An 18,558-nucleotide genomic window follows, 5' to 3' on the forward strand; every position below is an offset into this window, starting at 1 on the left:
TTAGAGGTGGATTCGGATTACTGGCATGGGAAAAATATTACTAAGCAACAAGTCTAACATGGATTAAAGAGTGGGTGAATTTGGAAAATCAAAGATTATTAAAATTAGAAGGATATGATCTGATGAAGGGGTGGCATGCCTTCTTGTGGAACACGGGAACAAAACATATAAGCATTTCAATAATAAGTGATTCACTAATCAGAACATGGCGAGAAATTAAAAACAAACATTATATGAAAGTTCCTGGATGGTTATCCATAATGGAGGTGACACCCCAACACACCCCAACACACTAGCAACACAAAAAATAATAAGGTATAAGGAAATATTGGATTCTCAGGGAGTATTGAAAACACAGGAAGAAATCAGGGAGCAAGGAATATCAATAAACTGGTGGCCCTACTTACAAATAAAATTAAGATATAAAAAAGATCAAGAGCAAGGAGGAATAGACCCAAAACCGAATAGATTAGATAAATTATTAGAAACTAAGGAAGAAAAATTAATTTCAAAAATTTATAAATATTTATTAGAATTTGATCTAGCAGAACAACTGGTTAAAGGACAAATGATAGCATGGGCAAGAAACATTGGACATAGCATACAATTAGAAGGATGGGAAAGGGTATGGGAAACCAATTATATCATTACAAAATCAGTAGTTTATAGGGAGATTCAGTATAAAATGTGGTATAGATGGTATCTGGCCCCTTCAAGATTAGCGAAGATGTATCCAAATTTAAATCCAACCTGCTGGAAATGTAAGCAGGCACAGGGTTCTTTTTTCCACGTCTGGTGGCTTTGCCCAAAAATTAGGAAATACTGGGAAAAAATAAAAATTTGGTTAACAGAAATAACAGAAGAGGAAATAGAGTTTAAACCAGAAATTTTTTTATTAGGCATGATTAATGAAAACATTAGGAGAGAAATAAAATATTTAATCTTACACATAATAACGGCAGCTAGATTGGCTCTAGCGCAACATTGGAAAACAGATCAATTGCCAACGGATCAATTAGTAATCCAGAAAATATACAATTGCATGGAAATGGATAAATTAACTTTCGAGTTAAAAGATAAGGTAGACTCAAAGTACTATTTGGTATGGAATAGATGGTATGACTGGATAAGTCAAAAAAAAAAAAAGAGAGAGAGGGCAAATGTAAAAGCTCGTATGAAAATAAAATTCACAAACAGACACTGTCAACGAGATAAATGATGTAAGTCACTTTCTATATACATATATATAGTTATATATATTTAGTCTGTTTGTTTGGTTTTGTATTGTTTTTACTGTTTTATTGTTTTGTATATAAATGTATTTTGTAAGATTTTACCTTTTTATGTTTAATAAAGTTTGTTTTAATAATAATAATAATAATAATAATAATAATAATAATAATAATAATAATAATAATAATAATAATAATAATAAAAGAAATCCAGGCCAGCCTATTTATAAACAAAACACATTCAGCTCCAGTTGATGGGATTAAAATTTACACACTCCACCCAATGTTCTGTCCCTGTCCCACACGCACACACACCAACAGACGTTCAAGAGTTAAAGACTAAACCAGCCGACAAAATCCTTTTCCTTATGATAACGGAACTTGGCAACAACCTAGTGGCTGCCTGCCAAGAGTTTATTACTTTCGAAGAGGAGAGATAACTTCTCCCCACTTCTGGTACATCAAAAGAAACAGCTCAATAATTACAGAGTCAATCAAGTCCAGAGATAATCCAGCAAAGTCTATAGCAAAAGTCCGTCAATGCAGAATGGAGTGGAAACTTTCAGCTTTGTTTGTCACAAGGTTTGACTGGCCACCACGCTCCCTTTTATATCCTGTGGGGTGTGGTCCAGTGACTCAGCCTAATCTCGGGCTCGCCTTTTCTTCTGTTGCGCACGCTTATCTCTGCGACACTGGCGTGGATCCAGCCAAGACTCATTACCCTCATCACTGTCCACCTGTGGCTGCGTGGAGGTGTTTGGCCCCGGCCCTATCTCTTGCCCTTCGGCGGACACCGAAGGCATTGCCAGAGAGGAGGGAGGCCTTGCCAACTCCTCTCCTTCATTCTCGGAGTCCTCTCCTGCCGATGACATAGGCTCAGGTAATGGAGCCACAGCACCCAAATTCAAAGAACAGGACATGACCTTCAGGATGAATCCACCATCATTAGAATAGCAAAAGACACCAAGCTCACTACATTGCACAACCCCCTTGCAGCATCCTAGAAGAACCCTATAAAAATCTGTGTACTCATCAAACCAATTTGTCAGCTATTGTGTAGTGGGCTTCAGTAGGCAAGAACCAGACCAGCATAGCTGCAACAGTATTTATTGACTCAAAAAGGGAACTGAGGAACTGCAGGCAATTGCCTGTTATTTATACTCTAGGCTTTAACCAATCAGGGGGGGTTTGGCTGAGCCGTCTCAGCTGCTATTCTGTCTGGCTGAAGTCAGTTGAGCTTCGTTGTGAGCTGGTGCTCCACCTCAGCTCCGCTGGGCTGCGACCTGTAGTTGTACAGGGAGTCGTGTGTTGACACAGGAGGAAGTTCGCCAGGCAGTGATTCCAGTCCCCAGTCATCCGCTTGAGTGCCTCCTTTGTGGTCCTGACCATTCATTTGACCTGACTGTTGGTCGTGAGGTGGTGTTGTGGCCCCGCCCTCTGAGCCTGTCCCATCGGAGGAAGAAAGCTCCGAGCATGAGGAAGAGGAGTCAGCCAGGCCTCCCACTCCAGGCCCCTCCCCTCTGGCACTGTCTCAGGTGCCGGCCGAGGGAGAGGAGATTAGCAGGGAGACAGGTGGCTCGGATGAGAGCAAGGGAGAGACATCATTCCTGGACGCATGCCTCCGAAGGCGTGATAAACGATTGCAGCATCTCAGGAGGCGTGCTAGGGATTAGAACTGAGTCAATGGACCACACCCCAGAGACTATATAATAGAGGGTGGTGGCCAGCGATCCCTGTGACGAACAAAAGTAAACCTTGGATAGTCACTAAAGCCTCGTCCGGAAACTGCTGAGAGGAATATTATTTTGATTGGACTTTTGTACGCTAAATATCTTATCTTTCTGTTTTGTGGAAATAAACGCACTTGGCAGACGGTGTGTAAATCGCTGCCAAGTTGGAGATAAAGACCTGGGTGTGTGCCAAAGTGTTTCCTTAACCCTCGGCTGGCTGTGTTTGTGTGTGTGTGTGTGTGTGGACGGGGACAGATCAGGTGGAATGGAACAGATGTTACATGCTAAATTATGTTGGCATTGAGGAATGACTGAAACTCTTCTGCCGTGAATTGTGCTCCATTGTTGGACATGATCACATCTGGAAGGCACGTGTGGTGAACAGCTGGCACAATTCTTGAATGACTTTGGTCGTTGTCATTGATGAGACTGGTGCCACTGCCAACCACTTGGAATAATTGTTCACTACTATCAGGAAATCTGCCCCTGGAAAGGGCCCACAAATTCAATGTGCACATGAGACAATGGGGCATGTGTGGTCTCCCAGCGGTGCACAGGTGCATCTCCAGTTGGGTTTCTTGGCAGGCCTGGTAACTCCTTACTTGATTCTCAATGTCATTGTCCAGGCCTGGCCACCTCAAGTAGCTCCTGGATAATCTGAACAATTCTTGGGTGCCCTTTGCAATCCAGCACCTTGGAGCAAAGACTGGATGGAATGATGACCCTGCTGCCCCACAGCACACATTCCTTGTGGCCCGACAGTTCATTTTTCCACAAAGTGTAGTGCTGGAACTCAGGGCCTGGCCAGGCCTCTGGCCATCCCCTTAACACCCAGTCGAGAATGTGGCTAAGCATTTTATCCATGATTGTTTCAGCTGCAACGTCTCCTGCATGTAGGGATGCTTCAGACAGGTCTTGGATCACCAGAATATGACAAGCTGGGGCCAAATCTGGCTCAGTCTGTTGTAGAGGCAATCAGCTAAGAGCGTTGGTGTGGCCCATTTCCTTGTCCAGCTTGTGGACTAGCCAGTACGAGTATGCAGCCATGAAAATGGACCATCGTAGCATTCATGGCGACAGGACCTGCAGTGTCTGTTTGTCTGCTGTGATGAGACTAAGCAGAGGTTTGTGGTTGGTAAAGATGGTGAAGGTTCATCCATATAAGAAATTGTGGAACTTCTTAATGCCAGCCACTATGGCGAGGCCTTCCTTGTCTATCTGAGCATAGTTCCTTTCAGCTGATGATAACATTCTAGAATAGTATGCATTGGGGGCCACTCTACCATCTGGCATCCTGTAGCTTAGTACGGCCCCAATGCCATGTGGTGAAGCATCACAGGCTAGTGTTACTGGTAGGGTTTCATTGAAATGAGCTAGTATGGAGTTCAAGCATAGCAATGATTTTACCACCTTGAAGGCTTTGTCTTGAGTGCTTGACCAGATCCAGGGTGGTTTTTTGTCCAGTAGGCAGTGTAGCGGTTCTGCCAGGGCAGCCTTATATGGTAAGAAGAGTGGTAAAAATTGAGCAAGCCCAGGAATGCTTGAAGCTCCCCCTTGGATTTTGGTGTGGGGGCTTGCTGAATTGCCTTTAGCTTTGCTTCAGATGGATGGATTCTGGCAGTATTGATGCAGAAACCCAGGAATTCTGTGGATTACATGCCGATCTGGCACTTTTCCTTCTTGAGTTTTAGGCCTGCCTTGCGGAAACATTGGAGTACTGCGTTGTTGTGGCCCCGCCCTCTGAGCCTATCCCATTGGAGGAAGAAAGCTCTGAGCATGAGGAAGAGGAGTCAGCCAGGCCTCCCTCTCCAGGCCCCTCCCCTCTGGCACTGTCTCAGGAGCCGGCTGAGGGAGAGGAGATTAGCCGGGAGACAGGTGTCTCGGATGAGAGTGAAGGAGAGACGTCATTCCTGGATGCACGCCTCCGAAGGCGTGATAAACGATTGCAGCAGCTCAGGAGGTGTGCTAGGGATTAGAACTGAGTCACTGGACCACACCCCAGAGACTATATAATAGAGGGTGGTGGCCAGTGATCCCTGTGACGAACAAAAATAAACCTTGGATAGTCACTAAAGCATCGTCCGAAACTGCTGAGAGGAATATTATTTCTGTTGGACTCTTGTACGCTGAGTATATTATCTTTCTGTTTCTGTGGAAATAAAAGCACTTGGCAGACGGTGTGTATATCGCTGCCAAGTTGGAGATAAAGACCTGGGTGTGTGCCAAGTGCTTCCTTAACCCTCGGCTGGCTGTGTTTGTGTGTGTGTGTGGACGGGGACAGATCATCTTGTTCGTCACCACATACTCCATTGTTAACCCATGATGGACCAACAGCTGCAGCAGCAGTTACAGCAGATGCTGGAGGTCAATCAGCTTCTGCAACAGCAAGTAGCACAGCTAACTGCCCAACTTGCTTTGGGAAATGCTCCTGCAGCTCCACCTCCTCCCCGTCCCCTTCCGAGATGCCCAGTGAACGTGCCAGATAGGTTTTCTGGGCAGCAGGAGATGTTCCCGGCCTTCTTGGGGCAATGCCAACTGTTCATGGCGATGAGGCCGGAGGATTTTCCGGATGACCGGGCTCGGGTGGCATTTGTTATCAGCTCCCTCTCTGGCACTGCCGCCCGATGGGCCATGCCCCTGTTGCTGCAAGATAGCCCCTTGCTCCTGGACTATCAGGGCTTTTTGCAACACCTGCACACCCTGTTTGAGGACCCCCTCTGGGTGCAGACAGCAGTGAGGCGCATCAAGGACCTCCGCCAAGGCAAGCGCCCCCTGCAGGACTATATTGCAGAGTTCCGACTGCTAGGCCAGGATTCGGCTTGGAATGAGGTGGCGCTGATGGATGCCTTCCAGGACGGCCTCTCCGACGAGATGTAGGATGAGCTGGTTTGTGTGGAGGTGCCACAGACCCTCGATGCACTGGTGACCCAATGCCTGCGCATCGACACCCGCCTGCAACGGCAACGGCCCCGTCGGGCTCTTCCGGAACCACCGACAGCATCGGCACCCCGCGTTTTGCACCGACAGCGCCCCGGACCGCACCGCATTTTGTGGCGATGGCTGAGGAGCCCATGGAGCTTGGAGTAGCCAGACCTCAACTGACAGCCCAGGAGCGGATGCAGAGACGCCAAGGGGGGTTGTGCCTCTATTGCGGCGAGGCTGGACATTTTGCCGCCTCGTGTCCCCGGAAGTGGAGTGGACCGCTCAAGCCTGTTCCGGAGTCTCGGCGTGACCAGCCAGGAAATGGGCCAGGCCTGGCCTAGGGGAAACTCTGGGTCAGGCACATGACCATGCCCTGCCGGAGTCGGCGGCTGTGGACTGTGAGCCCCCTCGGCACCTGATTTTGAACACCCGGGTGTTGTTGGCTAACCGGTCGGACGGGCTCCAGGTGCACGCGCTGGTGGACTCAGGGGCCACCACAAACTTTATGGAACAGGCCTTTGTGCCCATTACAAAGTCCCCTTGGTTCCAGTGGACCCTCCGTTGAGGGTCGAGACTATCGATGGGCGGGAACTCGTGGCAGGGCCCATCAAATTCGCTACCCAGCCCTTGCGCCTCGCCATTGGGAACCACGAGGAGGCGATCCAGTTTTACGTAACGGCAGATATGCACTTTCCCTTGGTCCTGGGGATGGCCTGGCTTCGGGCGCACGACCCTCAGGTGGCATGGTCGAGAAACGCCATCTCGTTCCTGAGCCTGCAGTGTGTCAACCACCTTCGCCACACCTGTGCCGGCCAGGACGTCTCTGCCCCGAACGTCTCCTTGCCTCCGGAGCTGACGCCCTTCGCCGATGTGTTCAGCGAGAAGGAGGCGGACTGCTTGCCCCCGCACCGACCCTATGACTGCGCGGTGGACCTGATGCCCAACGCGCCCCTGCCCTCGGGACGCCTGTACTCCATGTCGGAGCCCGAGCTGGCTGCCTTACGGGACTTTCTGGAAAGAACCTGGCCCGTGGGTTCATCCGGCCTTCGACCTCCCCGCTCTTGGCCCCGGTCCTCTTCGTTAAAAAGAAGATGGGGGACTTACGCCTGGTGTTGCGACTACCAGCACTTGAATGCCATCACAGTGCGAAATCGCTACCCCCTGCCGCTGATCCCGGAGCTGATGGAGAGGTTGCGGGAGGCCTCGATCTTCACTAAGCTCGATCTCCAAGGGGCCTACAACCTGGTGCGCATGCGTGAAGGGGACGAGTGGAAGATGGCATTCGGCACTCGGTACGGACACTTCGAGTATACCGTCATGCCGTTCGGGTTGACCAACGTCCCCGCGGTCTTCCAGCACTTGATGAACGACATGTTCCGGGACATGCTGGATCGGTTCGTGGTGATCTACTTGGATGACATTTTGATCTATTCCCGGACCCCGGAAAGTCACCTCCAGCATGTCCGCCAGGTCCTGCAGTGCCTGCGGGAGCACCAGCTCGATGCGAAGTTGGAGAAATGCTACTTCTTCCAGACTTCCATAGAGTTCCTCGGGCACATCATCACCCCCGAGGGCATTGTGATGGACCCGCGCAAGGTGGAGGCCTTGCGCAGTTGGGAACCCCCACATCGGGTAAAGGACATCCAGCGTCTCTTGGGATTCGCCAACTACTATCGGACCTTCATCCCGGGCTTCGCCACCCTGACCTTGCCATTGACCCAGCTCCTTCGGAAGAAGGTCCCATTCCAGTGGGGGCCCCCGCAGCAGCAGGCCTTCGAGGTCCTCAAGGAGGCCTTCATCATGGAGCCAGTCCTGAGGCACCCCAATCCACACCGTCCGTTCGTGGTTGAGATGGACGCGTCCAACGTGGCGATTGGGGCGGTGCTGCTACAGGCTCCGGTGGATGGTGGCACTCTTTTTCCCTGCGCTTACTACTCCCGGAAATTCAATCCTTCCGAGCACAACTACACCATCTGGGAAAAGGAGTTGCTGGCTATCAAGGCCACGTTCGAGGCTTGGCGACATCACCTCGAGGGGGCCCGACACCAGGTGGAGGTGCGGACGGACCATCGGAACCTGGAGGACTTCACCATGGCCAGGAAGTTGAACCAGCGGCAGATCCAGTGGTCGTTGTTTTTCGCCCGGTTCAACTTCCACGTCACATACATTCCGAGCAACCTCAACCAGAGGGCGGATGCGCTATCCCGTAAACTGGAATAATTTTGCCCCAAGGACTCCCTTTCCCCCCGGACGATGCTGCCAGCGGACTCCTTGGCTGCGGTCCAGGAACCAGTGGACCTGCGGGCTCAGGTGCTGGAAGCGCAGCGACGGGACGACTGGTCTCAGCAGTGGAGAGCGGACGTCGGCCTGCGTCCCCATGGACCGTGGAGGAGGGCTTGCTCAGGCACCGGGGTCGGCTGTACGTGCCCACGAGTCCGCTCCGAGCCCTCGTCATGAACCAGTGCCATGACAACTCCGCGGCGGGGCACTTCGGCTTCTTTAAGACTTTGAACTTAGTGACACGGACTTTTTGGTGGCCTCGGGTATGGCACGACGTGCACGCATACGTGACGTCCTGTGTGACGTGCCGACAGGCCAAAGCCACCTGGACTCCTCCAGCCGCTGCCGACACCAGAGAGACCGTGGGGAGCCATCTCCATGGACTTCCTGACAGACCTGCCCCTGTCTTCTACGTTCACAACCGTCCGTCCTCGTAGTGGTGGATGCGCTCATGAAGATGGCACATTTCATCCCGTGCCGCAGCCTGCCCTTGGCCCGCACCACGGCTCGCCTGTTCCTGCAACACATCTTCCGCCTCCACGGCCTGCCGGACTGGGTGGTTTCGGACCGCGGGGCCCAGTTCATGGCCTGCTTCTGGAAAAGCCTGATGGCCGCGCTGGAGGTGCAGGTGTGCCTGTCATTGTCGCGCCATCCGGAGACTGACGGGGGCACGGAGAAGGTCATCGGCATACTGGAGCAGTACCTCCACTGTTTTGTCAACCAGCAGCAGGACAACTGGGCCGAGTACCTTCCCCTGGCGGAGTTCGCCTTTAACAACTCCCAACACACCTCCACCCAGATGACCCCGTTCCATGCCAATGTTGGATACCATCCACGGCTTTTCCCATTGACCATCATGGACTCCCCTGTTCCCGAGACCTGGGACTTCCTCTCGGAGCTGCAGGTGGTGCAGTAACTGGTGCGGCGGCAGCTGATCCAGGCGAAAGAGGATTATAAACGGTTCACTGATCGCGCCCGCCGGGCGACGCCACCGCTGGAAGTAGGAGATCGGGTGTGGCTGTCCACGAAACACCTCCCCATGGACCGGCCGGTGAGGAAACTGGCCCACCGCTTTATCGGTCCCTTCCCTATCGAGGCGGTCATCAACCCAGTGGCCTACCGGTTGACTCTACCCCGCTCCATGCGGCTCCACCCCGTTTTTCATCGGTCCCTCCTGGTCCCTGAGGCCCCCGCGAGCCATCTCTGCCGCCCGCCGATGCCTGCCCCCCCCAGCCGCAGCCGACGAGGATGATGCCTCGACGTACGAGGTGGACAGTATCTGGGACTCCCGTTGGCTGAAGGGGCGCTTCCAATACCTCATCGCCTGGAAGGGGTACGGGGCCGAGGATTTCACCTGGGTGGACGCGTCTGCTGTTCAGGCCCCTGACCTGGTGCGAGCTTTCCACGAACAGTTCCTGTCCCGACCCCATCCCGACCGTCAGACCCGGGGGAAGGGCCCTGCGGTGGGGGATAGTGTTGTGGCCCCGCCCTCTGAGCCTATCCCATCGGAGGAAGAAAGCTCCAAGCATGAGGAAGAGGAGTCAGCCAGGCCTCCCTCTCCAGGCCCCTCCCCTCTGGCACTGTCTCAGGAGCCGGCTGAGGGAGAGGAGATTAGCCGGGAGACAGGTGTCTCGGATGAGAGTGAAAGAGAGACGTCATTCCTGGATGCACGCCTCCGAAGGCATGATAAACGATTGCAGCAGCTCAGGAGGCGTGCTAGGGATTAGAACTGAGTCACTGGACCACACCCCAGAGACTATATAATAGAGGGTGGTGGCCAGTGATCCCTGTGACGAACAAAAATAAACCTTGGATAGTCACTAAAGCATCGTCCGAAACTGCTGAGAGGAATATTATTTCTGTTGGACTCTTGTACGCTGAGTATATTATCTTTCTGTTTCTGTGGAAATAAAAGCACTTGGCAGATGGTGTGTATATCGCTGCCAAGTTTTTTTTTTTTTTTTTTTAATTTGATTTATATGCCGCCCTTCTCCGGAGACTCAGGGCAGCTTACAATGCGTTAAGCAATAGCCTTCATTCTTTTGTATGTTTTATACAAAGTCAGCTTATTGCCCCCACAAACTGGGTTCTCATTTCACCTACCTTAGAAAGGATGGAAGGCTGAGTCAACCTTGAGCCTTGGAGAGATTCGAACCAGCAGAAATTGCAGGCAGCTGTGTTAATTACAGGGTGCACTAAACCCCTGTACTATCAAGGCTCTACTATCAAGTTGGAGATAAAGACCTGGGTGTGTGCCAAGTGCTTCCTTAACCCTCAGCTGGCTGTGTTTGTGTGTGTGTGTGGACGGGGACAGATCATGCACACACATTCTGCCAGGACTGTCACTGATTCCCCCGTGATCAGGATATCATCAATGTACAAGAAGATGCTGGGAATGTTCTTCAGTATTCGTTCCATAATACTTTGTAACAACCCTGGTGCTACGCTTACCCCAAACTGCAAGCAGCGCACTCGGAATGCACCTCTCTGTGTTACTATTGTCTGGGCCTCTGTGGTAGCATCATCCACCAGCAACTGCTGGTAGGCCTGGGCGAGGTCTATCTTAGCAAAGATTTGGCCTCCCTGGAGCAAGGCGAGGATGTGGATTACCACTGGTACAGGGTAAGCATGCTGCTGTAGTACCTTATTTATGGTGCACTTGTAGTCTGTGCAGATACAAACATCCCCATTAGGCTTAACTGGGGTCACTATGGGAGTCTCCCAATGGCTACAGTCAACAGGTTGGAGCACTCCCTGCTATACCAGCCTGTTTAGTTCTGCATCAATTTTAGGCTTCAATGCAAAGGGAACCCTGCACTGTTTTAATCAGATTGGAGTTACTGCTGGATCAAGGTTGAGTGAAATTGGTGCCCCTTTGTATTGTCCCAGCTCAGCACTGAATACATCAGCGTATTGTTGGCATACCACTTCTAGATTGGCTATTTGTGTTTGATGAATGCCCATTACCCTGATGCCCAGGGCCTCGAACCAGTCCAGTCCTATGAGGCTGGTGCACAACCCCTCTCTGACCACTACGGTGAAGGGACCCTTGAACTCTCTAAATTGTACCCTAATGGTAGCTTCATCCCTTACAGGAACACGGCAACTCTGGAAGCCCATTAGCACTAAACTTGATGATTTGAGCCGGACTCGTCATTGGCTATGTTTGCAAATGTGGTCGAAAGTTGTGGATGATATAATGGACAGGGCCGATCCACTATCAAGCACCATGGATCATGGGACCCCTTGAAGTTTTAGTTGGAATTTTATCTTTCTTTGATGGAGCGTTGGGCCCCTGTGTGTTGGATGCTATGCCTTTCCAAGCAGTATTCAACTCAGTTCTGTCCTGGGGGCCTTTTCCACTTGTGCTGTTGTGTTGCAGGTTTTGTTTCCCCCTGATGACCTCTGCAAACTCTGGCAATGTGCCCTTGCTTCCCACAGGCATGGCATACAGCTGTGCGGAATCTGTATTCTGCTCTTTCATGTTGTCCCCTGCAGCTTGCACAGCTCTGTGGGGGAGTTACTTGCTCTGTGGAGCATGGCCGTTTGAGTGTCTCTCTACAAGTGCTTGATTTAGTCGCTCTCACTGACCTCCTCCAATCCTTCTGCGGTCTCTTGGTGGATCGCTGTTGGGCTATTGTATGTTTTTGGTGACCAAAGAGTCTTCATGGCCCCTCCTGCAGTCTCATCTGCCATGACTTCCTTCAACGCATCTTGGAAAGTCAGTTTCTCCATGGTGAATAGGTGCTGTTGTAATTCCCTATTATGCAGGCCGCAAATGAGCCTGTCTCTGAGACGGTGTTCCAGATCAGGGAACTCACATTGGCATGAAGCTTGGCGAAGGGCTGCCACAAACTCTGCTGCAGAATCCCTGGATCTCTGTTCTAGTTGCTCAAATACATGATGCCAGGGGATGACCGAGAGTCTAGGCTCAAAATGTTCCTTTAATTTTTTTCTTGAGGTCTGCGTAGGCCACTGTCTCTATGCTTGCTGGTGCTACCAAGTTTTCAGCAATATCAAATGTGGCTTGTCCACAGACACATAACAGGGTTGTTGTCTGCAGGCCATTGTCTGTGATCTGGTTAGCCCAGAGATACTTGTCTACTCAGAAGATGTATGAGCTCCACTGTTCCGGATGAGTAATGTTGAACTCATTGAGTCTTCCCATTTTGAGAAGGCCCCTGTGGTGCTGGTTAATGCCTGTCTTACTGTTCTGCCTCAGCTACGGACCCCAAAGAACGCAGAACACACAAAGTCTGTACAAACTTTAGTTTACTAAATAAATCAGTCTTTTTCAAACAAAGGCTGTTAATTAACTTTCTTAACAGCCTACAAGAATCCAAAGAATAAATAATCATAATCTTACTATGGTTGGCAGAAAGCCCAGAAGCAATTTGCAGAGAACTAAGATCAAGACGCAAAGAAGAGTGAACGAAGTTGTTCCCTGCAAATTGCCTCAGTCATCATCCTTCCTTAAAATAGGCTAAGGGAGTGACCAATTAACCCCAAGCCTTACTCTTGAGGATACCTCCTCCTGAGATGCCACTCCTGCCTTTTGGCAGCTCTGCGCACCCGTGCATCAAGAAGAGGCTCCTCCTCTTCTTCCTCTTCACTTATGGAAGCTTCTGGAGGTTCTGAAGGCCCTGGCTGAATCCCCGCCTCTGGCACCACATCTTCTCCAGCCTCCTTATTGTCTGACTCGAGCACCAGCTGCAGAGGCTGCTGGCGCAGCATCACACCAGCCTTCTCACTGTTGGAATCAACTACTAGTTGCACAGGTTGCTGACGGGCCACAACACCTACTGCAGGTGGAGCTGGGCTGTACTTAGGAGCCCTGGGGACAGATCTCTCAGGTGCGTCTCTGCCTCCAGTGTGTCTTACTGGCAGGCAGGGTGGGGAGCGTGGTCCCACCAGGGCTTTTTACTTGGTCAGACACCCAGTGCCTCCAGTGTGGTTTACTGGCAGGCAGGGATAAGGACTAGTCCTGCCGGGGCTTCATTACCCAGCCTATTACCCAGTGACTTCAGTCTCTTGGTTAGCAACAGATCTCTCCCCTGCAGCATCCCACTATATACATTCAATACATAATACAGCTATCCCAGAACTGCATGCTGTTGTTGGTTCTGCTCATCAATAAACAGAGTCCTTCTTCCCAATTAGCCTCTATTTTATTTCCAGCACCTTTCTCCTAGCTTGGAACCAGACCAGATTTTTTCTTCCTACAATTTGGCACCCCAGATGGAACTCCAAGCTAACCTGAGCAATGGACCTGGCACGGGTAAGTCTCCACCTTGCCGGCAGCAGACTAATTGATTCTGTGGATCAGTTCCTCTAGACTTTAGCAACTTGGAGCAAGGTTAGTAAAGGGAGTTTTGAGCTCAAAGGCTGCTTGGAAAGAAGGTGAGTACCTCTAAATTTTAACTTTTAAAGCCCAGGAGAGTGAGGGAAGTGTGTGTATGCTTGTGTGTGTGTGAGTGAGAGGACCCTTCTCCCAATCACAGTTGGATCCTGCTTTCTCTGTGCCTTTCCTAGTCGCGAACAGATCTGTTCAACCCACAGATCCTGGAAAGCAAAGGGATTTTTCCAGAGCACTGGACCTTGTGTAGGGAGAAGGGAAGCTGTGTGAAAATGGAATAGAAAAGTGAATGAGAGAATCGAACCTGGATAACCAGCTGGGAAGTCACTGAGCAAAGCCCTGTCCAGGAGGTGTCCTTACCTCTGCTAAGGAGAGCAGGGGTCCTCCCAGATTCTCCTGGGTTTGAAAACTGAGACAGGAAATGCCATAGAAGGACGTGCATGTACTCACTGCAGGGGAACAGCAGGTACTCCCGGATAGAAATTTAAGCTGCTGCACAGATAGGGGTTGGAGGCTTCTGCTGGCTCGGTACTGTGATGGCCAAGAAGATCTGCATCTCAATCCAGCGCCTGTGGGAAGGCAGCAGATAAACAAAAAGAAAGAAAGAAAGAAAGAAAGAAAGAAAGAAAGAAAGAAAGAAAGAAAGAAAGAAAGAAAGGAGTGCAGCCTTTTCTTGCTTGTCTCTGTGCAAATTTTATTTTTCCAGCCCTCCTGCTCTGCTTCTGCTGCTTCTTCTGTCCACATGGAAAAAGTTAGTCTAGCAAAGGCTGGTTTTGACATTTCAAAGGACAGCTTTGCATGCTTCAGAGTTCCCCTATATCTAGGGTATATATAGAAAAGAGTAGTTCTCTTTGGCAGAGGAAGCAGCAAGTTTAAAGTAGATAGGAGGGCAGGGATGGGAATGCCTTTTTTTTTTTTAATGAGGAAAAGCTGCAATAGCTGGAGAAGAAGTGGAGGAGAAGATTTAACACTTTTTAGGCAAGCCTGGCAGAAACTGCATGCAACATGTGCAAGCAAATTTGGATTATGACACATTACAATTATTACTTTCTTAAGAATGACTTTAGTTTCATATGTTCTAAATGCATCAATTGGTGGCATTCCTTGCAAGAACCCTGGAAAGTATCATTTTCTAATATGTTGTGTTCTTGTTACCGGTTGTTGGAGGATGATTTAATTTATAGCCTTAACAGATCAGTAGGGTGTTCTGATTAAGGAAATTTGCTATATTAAATAAATGTCATTTTGCACCCTTATTGAAAATTGGAAGTCTAAAGTAAAAGAATAGTATGCCCACTGATAGTGAAGGAAAGATTTATAATAGAGTCAGACCAGGAATCCAACCTGTTTGGCCAATCCACAATACTGCAATTCCTTAATTTCCACAATTGAAGCTCTGTTTCTACTTCAATATTCCCAGCATTTGAGGGTATGTAAGTTAGTTAATCACCTCTGCCTCTTCAGTAAGACCAACCCAGCCAATCATGATCACATGACCAGAGCCAGAGCACCAAAGAAGAACACTGATTTGGAGGCCAGCAGATGACATGTCATCTGGATTTGTAATGAGCCATTACTTCAACATTTCTAAAATTAGAGCTTTGCAAGGATCTATAATATGCAGATTTCATGCTAGTTGGGAATTCTGGGAATTGCCCCTACACAACTAAACAGCACCAGATTTGGAAGACAATTACATGGACCTCAACTTCAGATCAGATTTCATTTTCAACTGGATGTGAAATGATGACCTTTGTCTCAGCTATACAAATTCTGGTTTCCATATTTTGCATCACATTCAGTCCCTTGCCTTTTTGACCTACCAGCTTCCAATTGGGTTGATATTTTTTTTTGATCCAGTTTGAATGTTTGACTTTTGATTTTAGCATTTCTTTACCTGGCTTTTTATTGCTATATGGTGATTAGAGCAGTTTGCTGTGGATGTCAAACCCTGTGTCCCTCTCATTGCACATCTGTACATTGACTTGAACTCTGCAAAGCATCTCATGCTCTCCTGTATATGCCTGGCTAATGCATTTAGAGGTGTCTGGAAGATTCAGCTTCAGATAATTGTCTTCTAGAAGCAGTCTTGAAATGATGTCAAGAAATCCTTTGCTCCTAGAGCAGTTAGATCAGAGCAAAAGAGAGTGCCCCTCTTATCTGTTATAAGCTTTAATTTTGCATTGGAAGAACAGAGATTATGCACTCTTCACAGCATGGAAGGAACTGAACTAGTGTGCTAACTGAAAATTGAAAATCTTCTTCTAATTTTCTGGTTTTAAAAAGATCCTAAATTAGTGATAGGATATAATAATGCATAATACTGCTTTAAAAAGGTATTGTTTGATCTTTTGGCTTCCAACTAAACTGAGTGCTAACCTTCATACTATGATCTTGTCAATAGGGTACAAGAGTTCGAAATGTTGCAATAAGAGGCCCCTGTAACTACATATCCTGGCTATGCTAAACTTTGGAGATTATTTTACTTGGAGATGTGAATTAGTCACTCCTCAAGATTGGCCTTCTTTTGTCTTATCCTCCTTTATTAGAGACACTCTCATTCTTTCAGCCTAGCCAATGTCCCATGACTAGGCTGAATACTGCCATCACAGGACTGCTCAGATGAGAGCCATCCCACCTGCCTGTTAGGATTGAGGAGGGACTATGAGGAGAGACCAAGGAGCTGCCTGTCTGCCACTTTGAGATTGTTGTAGAGTGAGCTAGTCTAGGGGGACAGATAATGATCCAGTTGATACTATATCTTTGGATCCTGGAAGAGCTTTTGACAAAGAATCTTGGAGAAACTTTCTAGTGGTGGGTTAAGGCAACAGGTTTTCTCAGATTTTTCTCAAGTTTCTCAAACTTGATGACTTTGAGATATGTGGACAACAACTCCCAGAATTCCCCAGCTGGCATTGATGGAGTTGAAATCCATGACTGCTTCCTGTCCTTTAATCAGTTACCTATCTATGATGGTGTTTATCAAACTTTGCAATTTTAAGATGCCAAGTTTGAGAAACACCATCATAGATGGATAACTGATTAAAGAACAAGAAGCAGAGGATAGAAAAAAATAGATACTGAGATATTACTTCTAGAGGTAAGAATACTGTTCTGTCCTCACTACATGTTACTCTGTGTGCAGCTCGACATGCAGCTAAACCCACCTATCCTCCAGTAAAACAGGCCGTGCTTTATTAAAGAACAGGATGTGTTGAAACTGGGGGAAATAGGAATACATACAATGAGAACCAAATAAAAGATAGGCAGTATTGAATTGCTGCTATACTGCATTACTTCTAGAGAGATGAAGGAGCTGAGGGAGTACATAGATAAGAACCTGGCCAGGGGGTTCATACAGCTGGCAAAATCATGGGTGGCCGCTCCAGTGCTATTCGAGGAGAAGGATGGAACAATGAAGCTGTGAGTGGATTTTAGAGAAATTAATGATGTCTGTGTGGAGAATATGTACCCCCCTTCCCCTTAATGAAGGACATGCTAGCACACCTGGCAAGGGGGGGAAATTTTCACCAAATTGGACCTACGTGAGGCATATTACCGGGTGAGAATCAAGGAGGGGGATGAGTGGAAGACTGCATTCAACTGCCCCTTGGGGAGCTTCCAGTTCAACATGATGCCTTTCAGCCTCCAAGGAGCTCCCGCCATGTTCATGCAGCTAATCAATGAAGTGCTGCATGAGTACCTATATAAGGGAATCCTTATGTAGTTAGACAACATTCTCATCTTTATGGAAACCATGGATGAGCACATCAAACTGGTCCACCAGGTGCTTAAAAAGCTCCTATCAGCGAACCTATATGCCAAACTATCCAAGTGCAAGTTCCACAAGATCTAGACTATCTAGGGTATCAGGTGTCCAGTGAGGGGGTTGAGATGGACCTGGGAAAAGTTAAAGCTGTCCAGGACTGCCAGCCCCTTTGTACCCGCAAGCAATTTCAAAGCTTCCTGGGGTTTGCAAACTTCTACCGGCAGTTTATCCTCTCTTTGCTGAAGTCGCCAATCACTGAGTTATTGGGGGGGGGGGGTGAAGCCCTGACCAAGTCGGCCCCTGAAATGGACCCTCAAATTCCAGAAGGCTTTTGAAACTCTCAAAAGACTCTTTGCTAATGAGCTGTTCCTCAAACACCCAGATCCAGTGCAGCCTTTCATCATTCAAGTGGATGCCAGTGATGTGGTGGTGGCCACGATCCTCATCCAGAAAACTGTGGAGGAGAACCTGCAGCCGTGAGCATACACCTCCTGAAAGCTAACTGAGGCTGAGAGGAGGTGGGCGGTGTGGGAGAAGAAAGCATATGCGGTCTGTTGGGCTCTGCTTACTTGGTGCCACTTCCTTGAGGGAAGCAAAGTGCCTTTTGAAGTGTGGGCTGACCACAAAAATCTGGAGGCACTTAGGACTCCATGGAAGCTTTTGCCCAAGCAGGTTCAATGGGCACAATACTTCAACTGGTTTAGCTTCAGCTTGAAGTACATCCCAGGGGAAAAAAAAACCTGTTGGCAGATGCCCTGTCCCAGATGCCACAATACAATAGCAAATGTGAAGAGGTAGTCCACGCTATGATTTCTTCCCCCCAGAGAGTGATGCAAGCCACAACCTGGCGGCTAGTGCAGAGGCGATGAGCCAAGGATGGAGGGGGTTAACTCAAAGGCTAAAAACTGACCTGCCATCTGACCCATGGTACAAGGAAAACAAAGGGTTATTAACTACTAGGAATGGACTAGCCTGGAAGGGCTCTAAACAGTATGTCCTTAGCAGCCTCCATCTCCAAGTGCTCCAAAAGTACCATGATGCAAAACAAGCAGGCCACTTCGGGTTCCTGAAAACCTTGCATTTGGCAAGGAGACAATTTTGGTGACCAAGAATGAAAAAAGACATTGAGAGCTATGTTAGAAGCTGTGCAACCTGTGCCATTATAAAGAAACAACCAGGGAAGCCCCCTGGACTACTCCAACAGGTAGCTGACCCCTCCTGGCCTTGGAAAGAGATTGCTATGGACTTCATAGTGGAACTTCCTGAGAG

The sequence above is a fragment of the Pantherophis guttatus genome, chromosome 5 (genome assembly GCF_059756535.1).
Source record: "Pantherophis guttatus breed Tessera chromosome 5, ASM5975653v1, whole genome shotgun sequence".
Taxonomy (NCBI): domain Eukaryota; kingdom Metazoa; phylum Chordata; class Lepidosauria; order Squamata; family Colubridae; genus Pantherophis; species Pantherophis guttatus.